General features: G+C 42.8%; 1 pseudogene; it reads left to right on the forward strand.

The window, feature by feature from the left end:
* LOC147737750 (uncharacterized) overlaps nt 1-12,875 on the forward strand; it is a 41,535-nt pseudogene extending 28,660 nt beyond the window's left edge.
* The last annotated feature ends 5,961 nt before the right edge of the window (nt 12,876-18,836 follow it).

Consider the following 18,836-nt stretch of genomic DNA (forward strand, 5'->3'; position numbering starts at 1 on the left):
TGCACTTATTAGGTGAAGGCTGAAATAATGACTGAGTGGAGTTTCCGATCTAAGGGATGTTGCAAAAAAAAAGTAACACTACTGCACTCACTGGGTTACTCATGGACAGATTTGGTCAGGTAAAACCTTGTGGAACTTGTCCATGGAAAACAACTCTGTACTTCCGAAAAGTCTTGACAAAATCAGGGCAGAAAGGTGGACATCAGCTATAATTCACCTTTGCTGGGAGGAAAATGCCAAGCAGTGCAATATTCTGCATCATAGAATGTCCATACCCTACAGTATCGTCGATTGAAGTTATGGAATTTCTGATACGGTGTCCGCACAGCACTGATGTTGTTTCGATTTAGATGTCCGTATATAGGCTATCCTAAAACATGCCCTTATATAGGCACACTTTGCATAGCCCTTATTTAGGCATTAGCCATGCTCTTCAAATATGGCATGGTCACCTACATCCGTCCACCCCAACGTCACGAGTTTTTAGAAACCAGACCCTTAAGCCATTGGGACTTTCCCTAGTCTAGGATTATTGATTTCTCCAATAACTCATTTATTATGCATGAACAGCTATGCCTGTAACTGTTCTCAGCGTTTCCCAGACTTCATTATGTATCAATGGGTAGTGAACTGTAACTGTTCTCAGCGTGTCCCAGACTTTATTATGTATCAATGGGCAGCGATCTGTAACTGTTCTCAGCGTGTCCCAGACTTTATTATGTATCAATGGACAGCGATCTGTAACTGTTCTCAGCGTGTCCCAGACTTTATTATGTATCAATGGGCAGCGATCTGTAACTGTTCTCAGCGTGTCCCAGACTTTATTATGTATCAATGGGCAGCGATCTGTAACTGTTCTCAGCGTGTCCCAGACTTTATTATGTTTCAATGGGCAGCGATCTGTAACTGTTCTCAGCGTGTCCCAGACTTTATAATGTATCAAGGGGCAGCGATCTGTAACTGTTCTCAGCATGTCCCCGACTTTATTATGTATCAATGGTCAGCGATCTGTAGCTGTTCTCAGTGTGTCCCAGACTTCATTATGTATCAATGGTCAGCGATCTGTAGCTGTTCTCAGTGTGTCCCAGACTTTAGTATGTATCAATGAGCAGCGATCTGTAGCTGTTCTCAGCGTGTCCCAGACTTTATTATGTATCAAGGGGCAGCAAGCTGTAACTGTTCTCAGCGTGTCACCAGACTTTATTATGTATCAATGGGCAGCGAGCTGTAACTGTTCTCAAGTTCTCAAATTGTAGTATGTATAAATGGGCAGTGTGCTGTAACAGGCCATAGTGGGTCTTAAAATGTAACATGTTTCCATGGGCAGCAACCTGTAATAGGCCCCAGTGGGTCCCACACTGTAAGATGTTTCAATGGGCAGCGAGCTGTAACAGGTCTCAGTGGGTCCCGAGCTGTAACATGAATCAATGGGCAGCGAGCTGTAACAGGCCCAAGGTGAAGTATGTGTAAATGGGCAGCGAGCTGTAACAGGTCTCAGTATGTCCAGAGCGGTAACATGTATCAATGGGTAGTGAACTGTAACAGGTCTCAGTGGGTTCCGAGAGGTAACATGAATCAATGAGAAGAAAGCTGTAACAGCTGTATCATTTATTAATGGGTGCTCAGCTGTTCCAGGTTTCAGTGGGTCCCAAAATGCAATGTGTATCATTGAGCAACGAGCTGCTACAGGCCGAAGTGGGTTCCAAGCTGTAATATGAATCAATGCGCAGCGAGGTGTAACAGGTCACAGGGGGTCCCAAGCGGTAAAATGTATCAATTGGCAGCGAGCTGTAACAGGCCACAGTGAGTCCAAAGCTGTAAAATGTCAAGTCAAGAAAGCTTTATTCGCCTATGCAAGTCATAAAAGCATTGTAATTAAAAAGAAGTAGAGCAATAATTACAGAAATTTAAGATCTGAATTAAACAATTGTGCAAATAAGCAATCAGGACCATCATTATGTTAAAAAATAATAAGAAGATTAAAAAGACACATTGTTAAAATAACACACATAAAACAATCGTTAGCCCATCAGCAAGGGTAGAAGAGCCCGCAGGACGACGTAAGCTCAATCCTGCGCACTAGTGGGACCTCATCCTGGACTTTATTCATCCTTGATTTGTTTAGTGCGTATAGTCCACATCCACCTCAAATATTTTGCCACCGGAACTGCATACCTGGGAGATGGATCAGTGAAAAGGATACGCAGGGCTGTGGTATGTGATCTTGTAACAATTGTTAATACAGTAAATTAGGAACAGGTTAAATTATGGACTGTGACTGACATCGGACAAAAGTGAATGTATCTAAACCAAAGTTTTGGTACAAAAATTGGTGTTCTTTATTCAATCATATTTGGTTTTTTAAAATGAGAGGAGAGCAATGATATTTGGCTACTTTAAATATATATAAATTACAAACTTTCTACATATATAACATACTGTAAGTTCCAATTCATGGGTATTTATAATGCATTACAGTTGTTGTTTAAAACATGGCTATAAGTTACAGTGTACTACGCGCGTTTCGGATGTGAGCCTTCATCAGGAAGCCATGAGTATTTCCAGAGAACCTATATGGGGAAATATATATACAAACATACAAAAGTATATATCAGTGTCAGTTTATACATATCACAATGTCAGTCTAGTATCCTATACAAAAAACTTTACAATAAAACCTTAACAGTGTCTATCTATATACAATATTTACAGATGTTATATCAAAAAGTGGGGCACAGAACTACCACAATAACCTTATTTACATGTGTACAGATTTACTATTACATATACATATAAAAAAAGCTATCATACAAGAGTGCAAAAGTACATTTCCTGCAACTTTTTGGGCATTCTGGCTAACCCGTTTGGGAGGGAGGGTGGGGGTGGGGGAGGGGGAAAAGAAAAAGAAAAGGGGGGGGGAATTGGTACTGGTATTGCAACCTAAGAATACAAATAAAAGGGGAAGGGAAAATAAGTACTAGTATTGCAACCTAATGATACAATTAAGGGAAACTGGAAAGGAGCGGGGGGGAGGGGAAGGGGGATTGTAGGGGAGGTATGTTCAGTGCGGGCGGGTGGGATGAAAAGAGGGAAGTTTTGTTAGGATGGTTTATATGTGCGGGGGTAGCGGGAGAAAGAGACGGAGGGGTAGGGAAGGAAAAAAGGAAAGCAAAAGTACCTAAAAATGGGTGAATATTATCAAGGCAGCTTGAAAGTGGTATACAGGTTGGAAGCAATAAAGTCTGCAAAAGGGGGAAATGAATAGAATATCAGTGAGGCAAAAATGAGGATTAAACCTTTAAGGGGCCCAAGTATCTAGAAAGGATAGAGAGTTTAGATTACCTTATGTAAGGAGATTAGGGACCTCCTAGACCGTTCATATAGGTGAAAATTTGGCTCGTACTAAAATTAGGAATAGAAAAGGGTTCGACATTTCAAAGGATAGTCGAATGAAATAATCATTAATAAATAGGGCTGTTGAAAATAATGAGTACCTGCACACTGAATGTGTCTCAAAATCCAATGATGGAGTCTGATGAGATGGTAAAGCTGTGTGAACAGGCTATCAGAGTAGGGAGTGGAGAAACTTCTGTGGTTGTTTGTATCTGTGGGTAGAGTGGTCGTATATACAGATAGGAATGTTTTGAATGGATATCTCCGTTAAAAACTTATACCTAGATTTTCAAATAAACCCTAGGTTATGGGCCGTAACGTGTGGACACCTATAATAGTACCTGGTAGGCGGTCTTATTGATAATTCTATGCGGGGTTCCAAATGTAATGTCCCAGGATTGCAGCCTGTATGGGATCCGTATTATCGTTATCTAGGAGAAAACGGGACAAGGTGTAATTAGGCACGCGTCGAACCTGCCGATGGAATGAGCTGGGTTGTTAGGCACAGTGGGGGTGGTGACCGAAAAATACCTGTATTGACGGTCCCGCGGTCGATCCTATAGTGGAGTCTGCCTTGCGCCTTGGAAATGAGTCCCGATGAGCCGAGGGCGTTGTTGGGTGGAGCGATGTTTATCAATGCACATTTGGCGCGCATTGTGGATGGAAAGGGGACGTCCCTCAAGAGAGTGATTGAAAGAGAAAAAGGGCAAAGTCCGAGGTGCCGGGTTATTGTTTATCTTTAGTCCGACATCTTGGAACGTGTTAATGATGTGTTCCGGACAATGTAAGCGTGCATGTGTCACCACCTCATTTACACAAATGGTGATAAAATACACAGCGAGATATTTGTAGTGGGCAATTTGTTAATATCTATCAGACCATCTAATTTGCAAAAATGCCGGTATAATGTACAGCCATATATTTATAAATGCGAGCGATTTAAAAATGTATAGAAAATGACATATTGAAGGTAGAAATTCTGAAGGTGAATAGTAATGATAGCGCTGGGAGATAACAAAATCTCCACGGTAGCGATGTTATGCATAACAGTATAGGTCTACAGAGAATGTCAGATCATGATGATGAAATAAAGGTAACAAATAAAAATTAGAAATAGAAAAGGGGGAAGGACCTGATGTGAGAGGGCCAACGTGCAGAGGGATGTGTTGAATACTAGGGTTGAAGAAAGAAGCAGGGGGTACTAATCGAATGAAATTAACACTACATGTGAGATAATTGCACAGAGGATGATAGCTGAAGTGTGCAGAAAGGTATCTCATTGTTTAGTCCTTTGATATATGTATCCAAGGTAAAGATCCAATAAACTTCTCTGCATTTTCGCACTTGTGTGCTTAGAGTTCCCGATGACTTGCGTATTTTTTCCAAGATATACCAACGTATATCATTTGGATTATGCATTGCCTCGATGTAGTGTTTGACTAATGGGGCTTGCAGTTCACCCGTACGTATGGCTGATCTATGCTCAGACAGACGGGAATTTAGTATGTGATCTTGTAGCCAGGTTCTTACGTAGCTGGACCAGCCAAACCTTACTTGGGCTAGCGTACGCAGGACAAACAAAGAGCACGTGTGCAAATGATTCTACCTGTGTAGTGCATAAGTGACATTTGTTGCCCCTAATAACAGACCATTTAGATGTAAAATACTTCAATGGAAGAGATCCAGATTTAAATTGGAAATAGAGTTTGCGATCCAGAGGGTTCCCAATAATGTCCCAATACGGCTCAAGGCCAGGGCTTGGCTTGGTCTGAAGAAAAAGCCCAGAGAGAGAAGTTGTATCATGGCGCATAAACTCATTGTGCACCACTGTTTCCCAATGAACTTCTTTAAGACAATTTTTTGTTGGGAATGTTTCGGTGGGGGGTGAATCCCACAGGTATTGCAGGCCCATTTTATTTAACAAACTTCTCAGTTTGCGCAGCCAACTAATTTCACAGAAGCAGTCCGTGTTTACGATATACCTTAGGCCCTGTGTGAACACGGCCAATTCCTTTGTACACCAGATTCTATGCCAGTCTAGTATTGGGCGTAGTATGGCCAGGTCCTTCAGAGCTTATCTTCCTAGGTCATTCCTTAGAGGGAGCATCGGTATACTTTATGGCATAGTAGTAATTGCGCTGAAGAACGTGTGTTCCGCTTTTGTAAGGTGGGCCAGGTTTCCAAAGTTCCACAGCTCGGCCCTGTAGAGAACTGAGCTCACCACTTTGGTATTGTAACTTTGGAGTACCGGGCTTAGGGGTTTAGTAAAAGTAGTTTTAAATTCTTTTCTTAGGGTTCCAGCGAGCTGCCGATGCTTTAGTGTCATGCCTTCAATGTGTGGCTTCCACCTCATATCCTTCTGCAGTTTGATGCCAAGATAAATAAAAGCACCAACCTGCTCCAGGGGTAGCCCATCCATCATCATTCTCCCTTTAAACGATCTATGCTAATTGAATGCCATAAACTTTGTCTTAGGAAATTAATTTTAAGACCCCTCAGAAGACAAAACTCTTCAAAGCGCTGGAGGGCACGCTGCAAGCCCCCAGGCGTTTTTGAGATTATCAGCATGTCGTCCACGAACATTATTGGAATTTTTCTAACAGCTAGGACAGGTGCGTCAGTACTAATAGCATCAAGAAAATTTGCAACTCCATGTATAACAAGCCTTGGCAATTCAATAGGTCTCACATTTGCAAAAGTTAGAGCTATCAGCATTGTAAATGGTAAAGTTTTTATCTATGTGTTAGTTTTGAAAATAGATAAAGAAATGCCATTGTCATTTATAATGCTAATACCTTAAAATGTTGCATTGTAAATGAGAATTTATTTTATGTATGTTTTAAAAAAAACAAACCCTGACAGGGCCATATGCATCAACACATTCTCCTATAGAAACATAATGAGCAAAACCCTTTGATGCATCTGCCCTTTAATGCTGACATCAACTCACCCTGCTATCCTTACGAAGTTGATACATGGCGTGCAATTGGTTAGGAATTAGTAAGGCCAGAGGTCAGAACCATAAAACAGCCTGAAGCGCTGAGCCCGTGTACACTATAACACAAGCACACCTTAATATGAGAATGTTTTACTTTATGCAGGTGTGTGTGCAATTGTAAAAGATCAGCAAGTTTCACGCTCGCTGCTGACATCAAGTGCGATTGTATATTTACAGCACTTAATACTGACCAACTCACCCTGCTATCCTTACGCAGTTGGTACATGTAATGCTATTCGTTGGGAATTCGTAAGGCCAGAGGTTACAACTATAAAACAGCCTGAAGGGCTGAGCCCGTGTTCACTATAACACAAGCATAGCTGAAAATAATTAAGTTTTGTTTTGTGCAGATGCGTGTGCAATTTTAAACATCAGCGAGTTTCACGCTCGCTGCTGACATCAAGTGTGATCGTATATTTACGGCACTTAATTCTGACGTCAACCCGCCATGCCATTGATAGGAAATTGGTAAGGACAGAGGTTACAACTATAAAACAGCCAGAAGCGCTAAACTGATGTTCACTATAACATGAGCATCGCTTATAATAAGAATGCTTTGTTGTATGCAGGTGGACGTACAAATGTAAAAGATCAGCGAGTTTCACGCTCGCTGCTGACATTTGATGTGATGGTATATTTACTTCACTTAATTAAGACATGAACTCACCCTGCTATCCTTACGCAGACGGTTCATGGCGTGCCATTCGTTGGGAATTCACAAAAAGGCCCACGAATTTAACCAGCTGAAACCTGAATATATCGGCCCAACAAGGTAGGTCAGATAGCAAGTATTATAAATGTTAGAAGCAACAAAGCAGCAATTGCACAGAAACAACATTAGCCATTTCTCTTAACAGAATGGCAGTTTGCATGTAAGGCGGAGGCAACCATCTAACAAGCAAGGAAGACTTTCAAGTTTGCTCCCTCACGCGACAAGATTCGTCTAATTACAAGAATGTATTCCGTAGTTCCCACTCTCTTTGGAAATCACTTGGTAGGTTCGCACAAAATGTTTTAAAATACTGAGTCTCATTTGAATGGAGGCGAGCATGGAAAATTGTGAATAAAACTTTATTGTTTTCTTTGTATCTTCCATAGATATAACGACAACGCCCTGAAGAGATCCCAGGGACTGGTGTCCTGGAATCGAAACGCGTCTGCACTTACAAAAGGAGCATTTTTTCCATCATTTGCTGGCCCAAACAGTGGTCATTAATTGACTAAAACTCCTTTAGTTTAGAATTGATTTAAGTATCAAATTTCAAGGCATATGATTATATGATGCATGGTTTTGTGTATTAGTTTTGTGTTTTATGTAGGATGTCAGTATTCATTTCATTCAATGATCTTCTGTTTTGTCAGTATTTGTTTGTAAATTGTATTGTATAACAGTGTAAATACATGGATGTGCAGTGGTCCTATTTGCTAAAAATGTTTTCATAAAAAATTGAAAAAATACATATAAAAGATTGGTATAAATAAAACTACCTGATCAAACTAGACAATTGATGGTTTGGCCTATCGAATTCTGTCTAAAATAATGGTGGTCTGGGCATGTTTGTGTTTTTCTCATTTAAGTAGGGTCCAGCCTAACCACGTGTCCACAAGGGCCGAACTCCTTAGTTTTTCAAAATCCGTTGCGAATTCAGCAAGGCAGAGGTTACAACTATGAAACAGCCTGAAGCGCTGCGCCATTGGACACTATAACACGAACATAACTTAAAATACAAATATTGATGCTGCTAGAATAATATGCGAGAAAGTACGACTGAAGAACAATTTCACATATGCTAATGAAGCAGCACAGTGGACTTAGGCCCACTTTGGGAAGCAGATCATATGTTCACAAGCACAAAGAATCGGCTCCAGTGTCTTCCACCCGCATCCATACAAGGTGCACGCAGCCAGTTCGGCTTTATCCCGCAACTGTAAATAATGTCTGAAAAGGGAAACAAAAAAGTCTAGTATAGTGTGAAATGTTAACTTGTTTTCGCCAGTTGTGAAAGGAAACCAGGACAAGCTAATTAAGTGCTTTGAGCCTTGCAGTAAAGATTGTAATCTCTTGGCTCGCAGCATCTGAGAGATGCAAATGAACAAACAGCGTGATGCTAAGGGCCTTAAAAACAAGGATATTGTGCTGCATAACTAAACACTTATAAGCTCCCAAAGGCAAGACCTATTGGCTATGCCAATGCTTGTTTTGTCTGTAGGCGAGACCTAAACATTTAGGATATTTGTGCATCTTGCCTCCTGCATATTCAGGCAGGGACTCTTCAGTACCACACTAACCTATGCATCAGCCCCATCACAGAGCCTGTGTTCCGTTGTGGAGCGCATACGTCCCCATATTGCTCTATGTATGAATGTTGCCCTGCTGTTTCTGAATGATGCTTTTGACGTCATTGTTTTTTCTTTCTGATGCGCTGAAACCAGTTCTACAAAACACTGTCAACCTTTTATTTTATAAACGGTTGTGGTGCAATTGTGACGTTGTTTTTAATGTTACCACTGAACATACAATGCAGTATCGATACAACTGCGATCAGCTGCATTCCCATGGTCAATCGGTTCATATGTGACCTGTGACGATTACCTCAGTGGCTGATCGGAGGGGCCCGGAATTTCCACCATTGAACCGCAGGTTCTATTAGATTGGAAATAGTTTTGACGTAGTACGTAGTACTTTATATGACTTATGCAAAATCCATACTATCCTGTGTTCTTACCTCGTGCTCTTCCTTCAACACCTGTGATTAGAAGTCTGCATGGGAAGGCTGCTGTCTTTAAGACAATAGTTATTCAAAGTCCTGTCATAATCTCCTCTTTCAGAATCTGACTCTGTTTATCAACATGGGCCTTTAACTTCGAGGCGTGGACAATGTTTGAATAGTGCTTGTATAGCTTGAAAATGTGCATTTGTGTTTCACGAAGCTTTCATTAAAAAAAATATAAAGAAGGTAAACAGAGGCCTGTGCACGTACAGTTAGGAGGACAGCCTGTTCCATATCATTTCCGATTGTTTGCGGGATTCAATTAAAGAAACAGGGTGTATGAGTGTATGAGTGTATGAAATGTGTAGATTATGGTGATTGGTTCATTTGTCCCAGACTGTCTTCCGTGGATTGTCTGTCGTAGAGACTGTGACGCAAACGTGAATTAGACCGTGAAATGTTTTTTATCTCCACCTTCTTATTCACACCCAATGTGCACACTTACATCGGTACAAAAGGAAAGGGAGTTAGAAGGAGGAAAAAGGCATAGGCTCACCCTCCAAATACTGTAGTCAACATAAGATCTCTGAAAACAGAAACCTGAAAGCCTAGCCGGTCCCTATAATTCCATTCACAACACTCATTGGGGTTCGCCTGGAAGGTATAGTAGATGGAAAAAGAGAATTGCTCTTTTTCTTGGTGTCCCCTCACTCACCAGGGTTGCCCCATGGTGACATGCTTCATCATAGGGGCCATCCCAGTCCTCTACGGGCTGGGGTGTGCTGCGACTTGCGAATTACGTAGGAGCACTTATAATTGACTATGTGTGGTGCGGGTGTGATAGTGGAGTGGTCTACGTGATGTGTTTAAAAATACCTGACCAGTAAGCTTTCAATAAACTTTATTCCTGCTTCCAGGTGGTAACATTAAAATATGGGGTGGAAAAAGGATACCTAAACGTAATGTGTCAAGGTGTACCTATCAACTCCTGTCAACATGTTTCGTGCATACCCCAAGCACTTCTTCGGGACTACACAGGGACCAGCCCTGTGTTCGCCACTCCTTAACGCTGCAATGAGTTTTTTAATAAAATGCTGCAATCGACATTTAGTGCATGCATATAGTACCTATGTATTCATTTGAATCACGAGGTTCCTGTAAGACAAAGAACAACTTGAAAAGTCAAGGGGTGTTACCCCTAACATGAACACACATAATACATATTTTGGATTGCACGTGGAAAACGTGATTACATTTCCCGTGGTCCTCAACAGGACGTTTTTATATGTAAAAAACGTGATTGTTTTCATGCACAAAACGTGGTAGTTCTCATGCATAAAAACGTGATGGGCACCTTGCTGTGACAAAACCAGACATTCCTCTTGCTCACACCCTCGTACATATTTACATACATGTAGTGGGACCTAACTGTGCCCCATGGACTCGAAGGGGTTCAGTATCCCAGCAATCTAAAAGAGATGGAAGGAAAACAAGACGTATAATTCATCTACTTGTCTCGTTTCTTATGACCTGCAGAGTTGTGCGATGGTTGATCAACCCGCAAATCGGTACCAAACGGCACTTCATTTGCCAGACTTTCGTTCCTTTACACTTACTTGCTAACAGGATACCTCCCTCTTATAAGCACACTTACATCGGTCATTTTTGGCATCAAGTGTAGCTGCTCAAATTGTGTAGGAAAAATCATGGAAAATATGTGAGAATAGCCACAAACCTTGCCTTTCCAATGGCAATCGCCATCCCACTCCATAAGGAAAATGCTTAAATGTGATGATGCATAACATTTGGTCAATTTCATGGTTATGATACCTCATTGCCTGTAACTTTACTCAATAAGTATGTTTAGGAGTTCGAGGTAACGTGACACGAGCAGGAAGGCTTATCCCGGAGGCAATGTAAGTTAAGTATTAGGCCCGATGGGGGGTCCTGCTTTACCATCTGTGGCGACTCCAGCCCCTGTGTCGCCAGCTGCTCCGGCCCGACGCCGCAAGCCCCCCAGGGATATGGAATCGGACCCCAATCAACGCCGGTTGACCTGGTGACACCGCCACCAGCGCTGATCTCCACAGCACAGCTTCTGATGTCGCCTGCTTGGGATGACGTTGTCCCCAGGTTCAGCCCTGACCCGGACCCGGACCCTTTGCCCTATTGGCCAATACCGACGCCGATGGACCCTTTTGTGCTCTATGTCCGTCCTCCTTATTTTGAGCCTGTTCGACTTCGGAGGAAGGGGAGGACTGAGAGGGGTCTGAGGACCCTCTAGCACAAGACTCTGCTTATGATGCGGCCTCCCGCCAGTGGTGGGTCACTTCAGGTGCCAACAGTGTGTGGCATGTATATTGACAAAAGACTCTAAAGAAGTGATGATTAATGGACAACGACATACCGGGAGAGCATTCAGTAATTGTAACACAAAGAATGTTGTTTATTGTGTCACCTGTCCATGTAATAAGCACTATATCGGTCAAACTACACAGCCGATAAAGAATCGCATTTTACAACACAAATTTCGAATAAAGTGCAAAATCATTGGAGCTTCACTGGTAGAGCACTATTCGAGCCCTGGCCATAGTGAGATCAATATCAGTTGGACAGTACTGATTAAAGTTCAAAACAACACTCAGGAAATTATACAGACTAAGCTAAACAGATTAGAGGATAGACTGATAGAGAAATATCATACAGCGACTACAGGACTTAATGACAGAGGCGACATTTGGGCTTTGAGAAAATATTATTTGTTTCCAAATCCGTATTGATAACCAGAGAGATATACTCTTTTACACCATGTGTTTGTCTTGATATACAATCTCACTCAACATCAGAGAACACACACTGGAGAAAAGCCTTATCAGTGCTCAGAGTGCCAGAAAAGCTTCAGTCACAAAGCCAATCTAACTCAACATGAAAGAATACACACTGGGCAAAAACCGTATCAGTGCTCGGAGTGCCAGAAAAGCTTCAGTCTCAAAATTAGTCTCATTCGACAGGAGAAAACACACACTGGACAAAAGCCATATCAGTGCTTGGAATGCCAGAAAACTTTCACCTGCAAATACATTCTCACTCAACATGAGAGAACACATACTGAAGAAAAGCCTTATCACTGCTTTGAGTGCCAGAAAAGCTTCATTTTAAAAGCCAATCTAACTCAACATGAAAGAATACACACTGGGCAAAAACCGTATCAGTGCTCGGAGTGCCAGAAAAGCTTCAGTCACAAAATTTGTTTCATTCGACATTAGAAAACACACACTGGACAAAAGCCATATCAATGCTCGGAGTGCCAGAAAAGTTTTAGTCATAAATTCAATCTCACTCAACATGAGAGAACACACACTTATCAGTGCTCGGAGTGCCGGAAAAGCTTCAATCACAAAAGCAGTCTAACTCAACATGAAAGACTACACACTGGGCAAAAACCGTATCAGTGTTCGGAGTGCCAGAAAAGCTTCAGTCTCAAAATTAGTCTCATTCGACAGGAGAAAACACACACTGGACAAAAGCCATATCAGTGCTTGGAATGCCAGAAAACTTTCACCTGCAAATACATTCTCACTCAACATGAGAGAACACATACTGAAGAAAAGCCTTATCACTGCTTGGAGTGCCAGAAATGTTTCAGTCTCAAATCCAGTCTTATTCGACATGAGAAAACGTATTCTGGAGAAGAGCCTTAACGGTGCCTGAAAAGCTTCAATCACATAGGTAATCTCATTCAGCATGAAAGAATACACACTGTTCGGAGATAATCTCAAAAGTTTCCTGGGTGGCTAGGAAAGCTTCTTTCAATAGGCTTGTTTTCACTTTTTTATGCATTGTAAGATTAGTTATATTCTTCTGTTTTGGATACAGAGAATTCCAAAACAGTTTTTTTTCCACCGTAGGGTTTTTCAGTTGTTCCTGGCATAAACTATCCGATTTATATCACAAGATTTCAGGTTGCTCTTTGGAATATAGTTCAGGTTCATTGACTGGTGACATTTAGGTCCATGTCTACCCTTTACTTTAAAGACAGTGCAGAGGATTTAAAATGTTGTTCTGTATGCCATTGGAGGCAAATGCAGTTATTCAGTATCAAGGCTCTGGTCCTCTAAATTTGGTGAGAATTCTGTACTATCGGAAGTATTTTTTCAACAAAGTTTACACATTGAAGCGTTGCAGTATCCAACACACAGGGGTATCATGCTCCAGACGGAATTGTGTAAAGAAAAGAGATTATATTCCAATCAATCATCAAATCCAATTTATAGCCGTTTACCAGAAAACCAGACATGGCAATAAAGGAGAAACTTATAAACATAGATATAATTCTAGAGGTTTCAGTCATATTACCCTATAACATGCACACAAAGACGCAAGTGTTGTCATTTGGTGTTTGCTGGAGATGGAGCACCGTCGTTTTTCAGCAGGGTGTACATAGGCGGGGCTTCTGCTGCACCACAGGCATAATCCTTTGACCTGCTGGTTCATGCTCAACAGGGCCATTGGGTGAAAATGGCATTCATCTTGCCCTCAGTAGGAAGTGATGACCTTCACTTTTTCTGCCTCCCCAAGATCGCCTGGGGAGTTATGGCAGTCCAGTGTAGGAAAACGCAGTGACCCCTACATCCGGGGCGAAAGCTCCTTCTGCATCAATTTGGCCATTATATATTCGTAATCGTTACGAAGGGATCTCAATTCTCGTGACTCTTTCATTCGGTATGCCCTTGCTAATTAACCCACAGTAAAGTCACAGCCAAATATAGGATTAGAATTCACATAATCATTTTTCATATTCGATTACTCTGCTCAAGCTCTGTCTTAGCACTTCCCCTAACTGAAGTAAATTCCTACGTAACTTCTGCGTGTGGTAGCACCATAACCCTCGTGGATTTTTTTGCGCTTTTGCACCACCGCTAGTGTGTGTGGGGGGGGTAAATGGGGGGCTTCTATGTGAGTTCACATGCCTCTTGTGTGTATAAAAGGACAGGCACCGATCAGAGCAGCAGATCCGGGGAGAAAGAAGCTTGTGGTCACAGGAACTGCACGGGGATAGCGCTCGTGAAAGTTCTATGGACTGGTGTTTCACAATATAATTGTTTCTACACATATGTCTGACATTTTAATCGCTCTGGTATTGTTTTATAGAATATGTACCGGTTTTTGTAGAATTGATGTCCTTCTGTGCTTCTTACCAACATATGCCTTTAAACAATATATATGCACACATATACATACGTATAAATGTGTGGGTGTGTCTGTGTAAATATAAGTAAATGGAAAAGAAATTAACTGCTGTTCTGAGAATTTGTTACTTGCCAACAAAAAAGTTTGCAGAGCGGGTACTAAAATGAGATGCGCACTTGGTGAAGGTCCAGTGCCTTCAGCAGAGCCGTTAGAATGGCGGCGCCACTGAAGGTACAGAGATCGCTGCTAGCCGTGGTAGAGCTCACAAAATGTGGCGAACTGTCCTAATGTGGGGGTAAAGGCCATAGCCTCTGCTGGTCCAGTGGGCTTCCCTCCAGGGCCTATAAGATCCCGAAGATGTAAAGATGCCCACAGCTGCAACTGAATATAAAATATCAAACAAAACAGACACAGTTTATATGAGAACATGGACGAGCTGCCCAATCAGGTGTAAAGGTGACTCGAAAGAACTGCATCCTGTCTTGGCATGTATGCCAAAGAAAATCAAACCTAGAAACGCTAATATAAAATAAATCCTTAAAAGTGCTGGAAATGCCAGAAACACTGAAGATAAAATAATCCACCTATTTCAAAAGAGAACTTCCACTCTAGAAAAACGTATCAGTGCTCAAATTCCAAGGCAGTGTCAATCGTGAAAAAGAGTTTGACTCTACATGAGAAAACCCACTTGGTGGAACAAATGGATCCGACCACTAGCTCTGGTCCTATTGTTGGTCAAGAGGAAGGTCCTCAGAAAGAGGCCCCGGAAGATTTTCCCAATTTTAGATTGATCAACCTGTTTGACAATTGGTTGCCGTTCAAGTGAAATTTATGTTTGCGTCTTGCACAAACAGATTGGTAATGCCCTGTCCTGGTTTTGACCCTAAAGGGATTCTGTCTGACAAACCCACAGTGGATTAATGTCTCACACTTTTCCTTCTAGGTGAATAAACATGTTCAAGAGAGGAAATGTCTCTTAATGTCTATTTATTCATTTAGTGGCCACGTTTGTCTCTGTCAGTCGAGCGACTTAATCTAATAAACTGAAAAGACTGCATTGTGAGTTTATCTACACGCTATGATTAGATTATTGTGTCATGATCCTTGAGTAGGAGTGAATGACGCAGTGGCAAGCCGGGAGGTACAGTTTACACTATGTTGTTGGAGGCAGCTGCTCAATTAGAGGGATTTGATAGTTGGGAAGCTTGTGCATAAATATACAGATCCCTGGTGATAAATACCCCTGACACATGTGCATGCCTTAGAGACACCTGGGAAGCAAATGTTGGGCAGTTGCAGGATGAGGAATGGACGTTTGCTCTGATGGCCTCTCTTGAGGCTGCAATTCATATACTTATATAGGTTATAGTTGACCCCTACTGATTATCGAAAATCGTCAAAGGATCAAGACCGGAATACTTACATTGTGGCCACACACCAGAGATTTATTTTAATCACATGGTTTTCCTAGGTCCAGCCTTTCTAGGAGGGAATATTTGGAGCACTGATGAGAGTCCTTAGGAGACCACAGAGGTGCTGTTCTAAGATAGCCCTGCCAAACGTCTTGAAGGACGAGCGTTTCACAAGGGCAGTACAGCTTCTGATAAGAATAGGCCTCTTTTTGGGGAAGAGGGACATAGCACAACAGTGGAGCGATGCGACTGCACCCACTGTAACACAACGGACACATCCAATGGACTGTTCTTGAATGCTACAACAGCCAATCTGTGAGGCCAGGGGATGCTCTTACAAGCACGCCAAAAGCTGGGACCTCTGGAAGGTGATGAATTATGGAGCTGTTATATGACACCTCTTGATTTGACACCAGGAATACATTAGGGGTCAGAATCAGTTTGCTCACTGTTTCTAGATCTTATTGCAAGAAATCATATTATTGCTGTGGGTGTCCCTAATATCCACGTAATGTTGTTACGGTACAAATGCTTTATGTGTGGAAATGGCTGATTGTATTTTATATATTTCATGTTTTTCCGCAATAATTATAAAACCTCAAAAGAAAAAGTAAATGCCAGTGTTAGGGGAGTGGCCAGGCAGTTACAGATCTCTGCTGGGAACCCACATGGGCCCAGCGACTTACCAGATGTCAGATGTTTATTGGATTCTGGGACCTCCTTCTCTGAGATTCGACCTTCTGGGTGCTCCTTTTCTTTGGTCAACAAACAGTTCTCTTTTTTTGTCTTTTTTTAAACATATTTTTTTGAATTTTTAGGAATAAGCAGAGTATACATTACAACTCATGGGTATCTTTGGGGCCGCATGAATGCTTACATTCTGATTGGTACATTCAGTCATCATTAAAATGAACTAACCGTGAGTCAGTACACCACTTTCTTCATAATCAATTGTGTGAATAATAAATTGGCAAAGCCGGTAATCTTCCCTGTTGGAGGGTGCCAAACTCCGTGTTCAAGGCAGGTCCTAGTCGCACTTTTTGTAGGACCGGACCCGGGGAGGGACTCCTGTAGTCAGTCACACAAGTCGTCAAGGCGATCCTGTGGGGGAGCTTGCCGGAATGTCTGGCCCTGGATCAGTCAAGCTGTCAGCCCCAAGCTTGGGCACCCTGAATGTTGCCTATGCCCCTCTGCGCTTCCCACAGGAGGACTCCCCCCTTTCAGCCCACCCACTTTACCAGCTCCCTCTTCCACACCAATAGTCATGGGCCCCTTGCTGCCTTCCAATTACAAGCTATCTTGCTAAGTCCTGAAATCTCCTTAACTTTGTTATGGTAGGGCGAAGAATCCGATCCAGTAAGCAATGTCCGGATGCGTGGGAGGTCCTTTCCAATGCACTCCTCAGTCATCTGTAGGACTCCCTTGCAGAAAGTATGAATTGATGGACAGGCCCAGAACATATGAAGAATGTGGGCCCTTTATTCCCTTCATCGGGGACAGGCTGCATCCGGTACTAGGAAGTACCTGCCAATGAGTTCTGGTGTCCAGTATGATCTATGTAACATATAATAATTTAACGTTTAAATGTGCATTTCTAGAGACCTTTGGCGTCCGTTCCATAATCTTGTCCCAGTCTTTTGTCCTAATAGGGGTACCTGGCCCTCCTCCCATCTGGCTCGCAGCGCATGTAGGGGCAGCTGTAAGCCCATCCAAAGGGCTCTTTAAAGGCATGAAACTGTTCTTATGTTACCAGCTGAGAGTGCTGTATATTGGTATCCCCCCCACCCCAGTGTTTCATCGTAGCCGATGTGAGTGCCCTGTGAAGAAAAAAATGCCCCTGGGGGTGGTTGAACTCTTCTCTAAAGTCCTCAAACTGAATCAGCTCTGAATTCTGCTACAGGTCCCCCAGCTTCATCGCCCCTGCTACCACCCATACAGCCAGCCCCTCCCAATCCCCCGTATGGAAGTACATGCAGGAAATCCATAGGTGGCGCTGCAGACTATGCGATCTTAGTGTATATTTGTTGCAAACTTCTTCTCCAGCACTTTGCTAGTGTACGGAACTCAGTGGAGTCATCTAGGTTTCACCACCGCACTCCATGGAAAACCCAAAGGAGCTCCCAGAGTGGTGGTACAAAGGAGCCAGGGGTCATCTCTGATAATCTATGTGCAATGCCCTGAACCAGCCACTGTAGTTGGGCCGATATGTAATATTGCTAGAAATCAGAGACTGCGAGGCCTCGTTTCACTGTCTGGCGCTGCATGGTGGCCAATGCCACTCTCCGATGCCCTAATCCCCAAATAAACTCTGCTCAGGGTTTTCAGTTCTCTGAACTGCGCCCCTGGTATCCACCGGGAAAGGGTAGTAAAAATGTCGAGGAACCGGGGGAGAGCCACTGTCTTCAAAAGGGCTATCCTTCCCATCACTGAAAGCGGAAGTGCCCCCCAAAAGTTCATGAAGGACCTCGGGGTTCCAATCACGCATCCCACATTATCCTCAAGTAGATTAACTCTGTTGTGGTAGATCTTGACCCACAGGTATGTTAAGCACCGGGGTTTCCGCTGCTCAATTGTAAGTTGTTCTCTCCGTGCCAGGGGGAAGAGCTTGGATTTCTGCCAGTTGACCCCCAGCCCAGATAGCCGGCCAAATTCCTCCAACAGGTCTCTTGCCCCCATCAAATTCTCTTCTGTGTCATGAAAAGCAGTTTCTCTCATTGTGAGACCCCTAAGTGCCCTGACAGTTGTTGCACATGGTGCCATAAGTTCCATCGCAATAGCAAAGAGCAGTGGAGACAGGGGGCACGCCTGACTAATCGCTTTCTCCACTAAGTATCTCGCCGATATAGTTCGGCTGGTACGTACTCTGGCTTTTGGTCTGGTATACTGCAATTGCGTCCAGACCACAAGTTGCTCTCACAGTCCCATAAGCAGCATCGCCTCGTAGAGATAGTGCCATTCAAGGGTATCGAAAGACTTTTCAATATCAACCGCAAATACCGTTGCGTTCTCCTGGTCATAGTGACCAGCCTCCATAATAGCCAGGACGTGTCGAATATATTGGTAGCTATAGTCTGCCCAGGGATAAACCCCGTTTGAGCTGGGTCTTTCGGCCGACAAATATGGCATTGATAT

The sequence above is a fragment of the Lissotriton vulgaris genome, chromosome 1_1 (assembly GCF_964263255.1).
Source record: "Lissotriton vulgaris chromosome 1_1, aLisVul1.2, whole genome shotgun sequence".
Classification (NCBI taxonomy): domain Eukaryota; kingdom Metazoa; phylum Chordata; class Amphibia; order Caudata; family Salamandridae; genus Lissotriton; species Lissotriton vulgaris.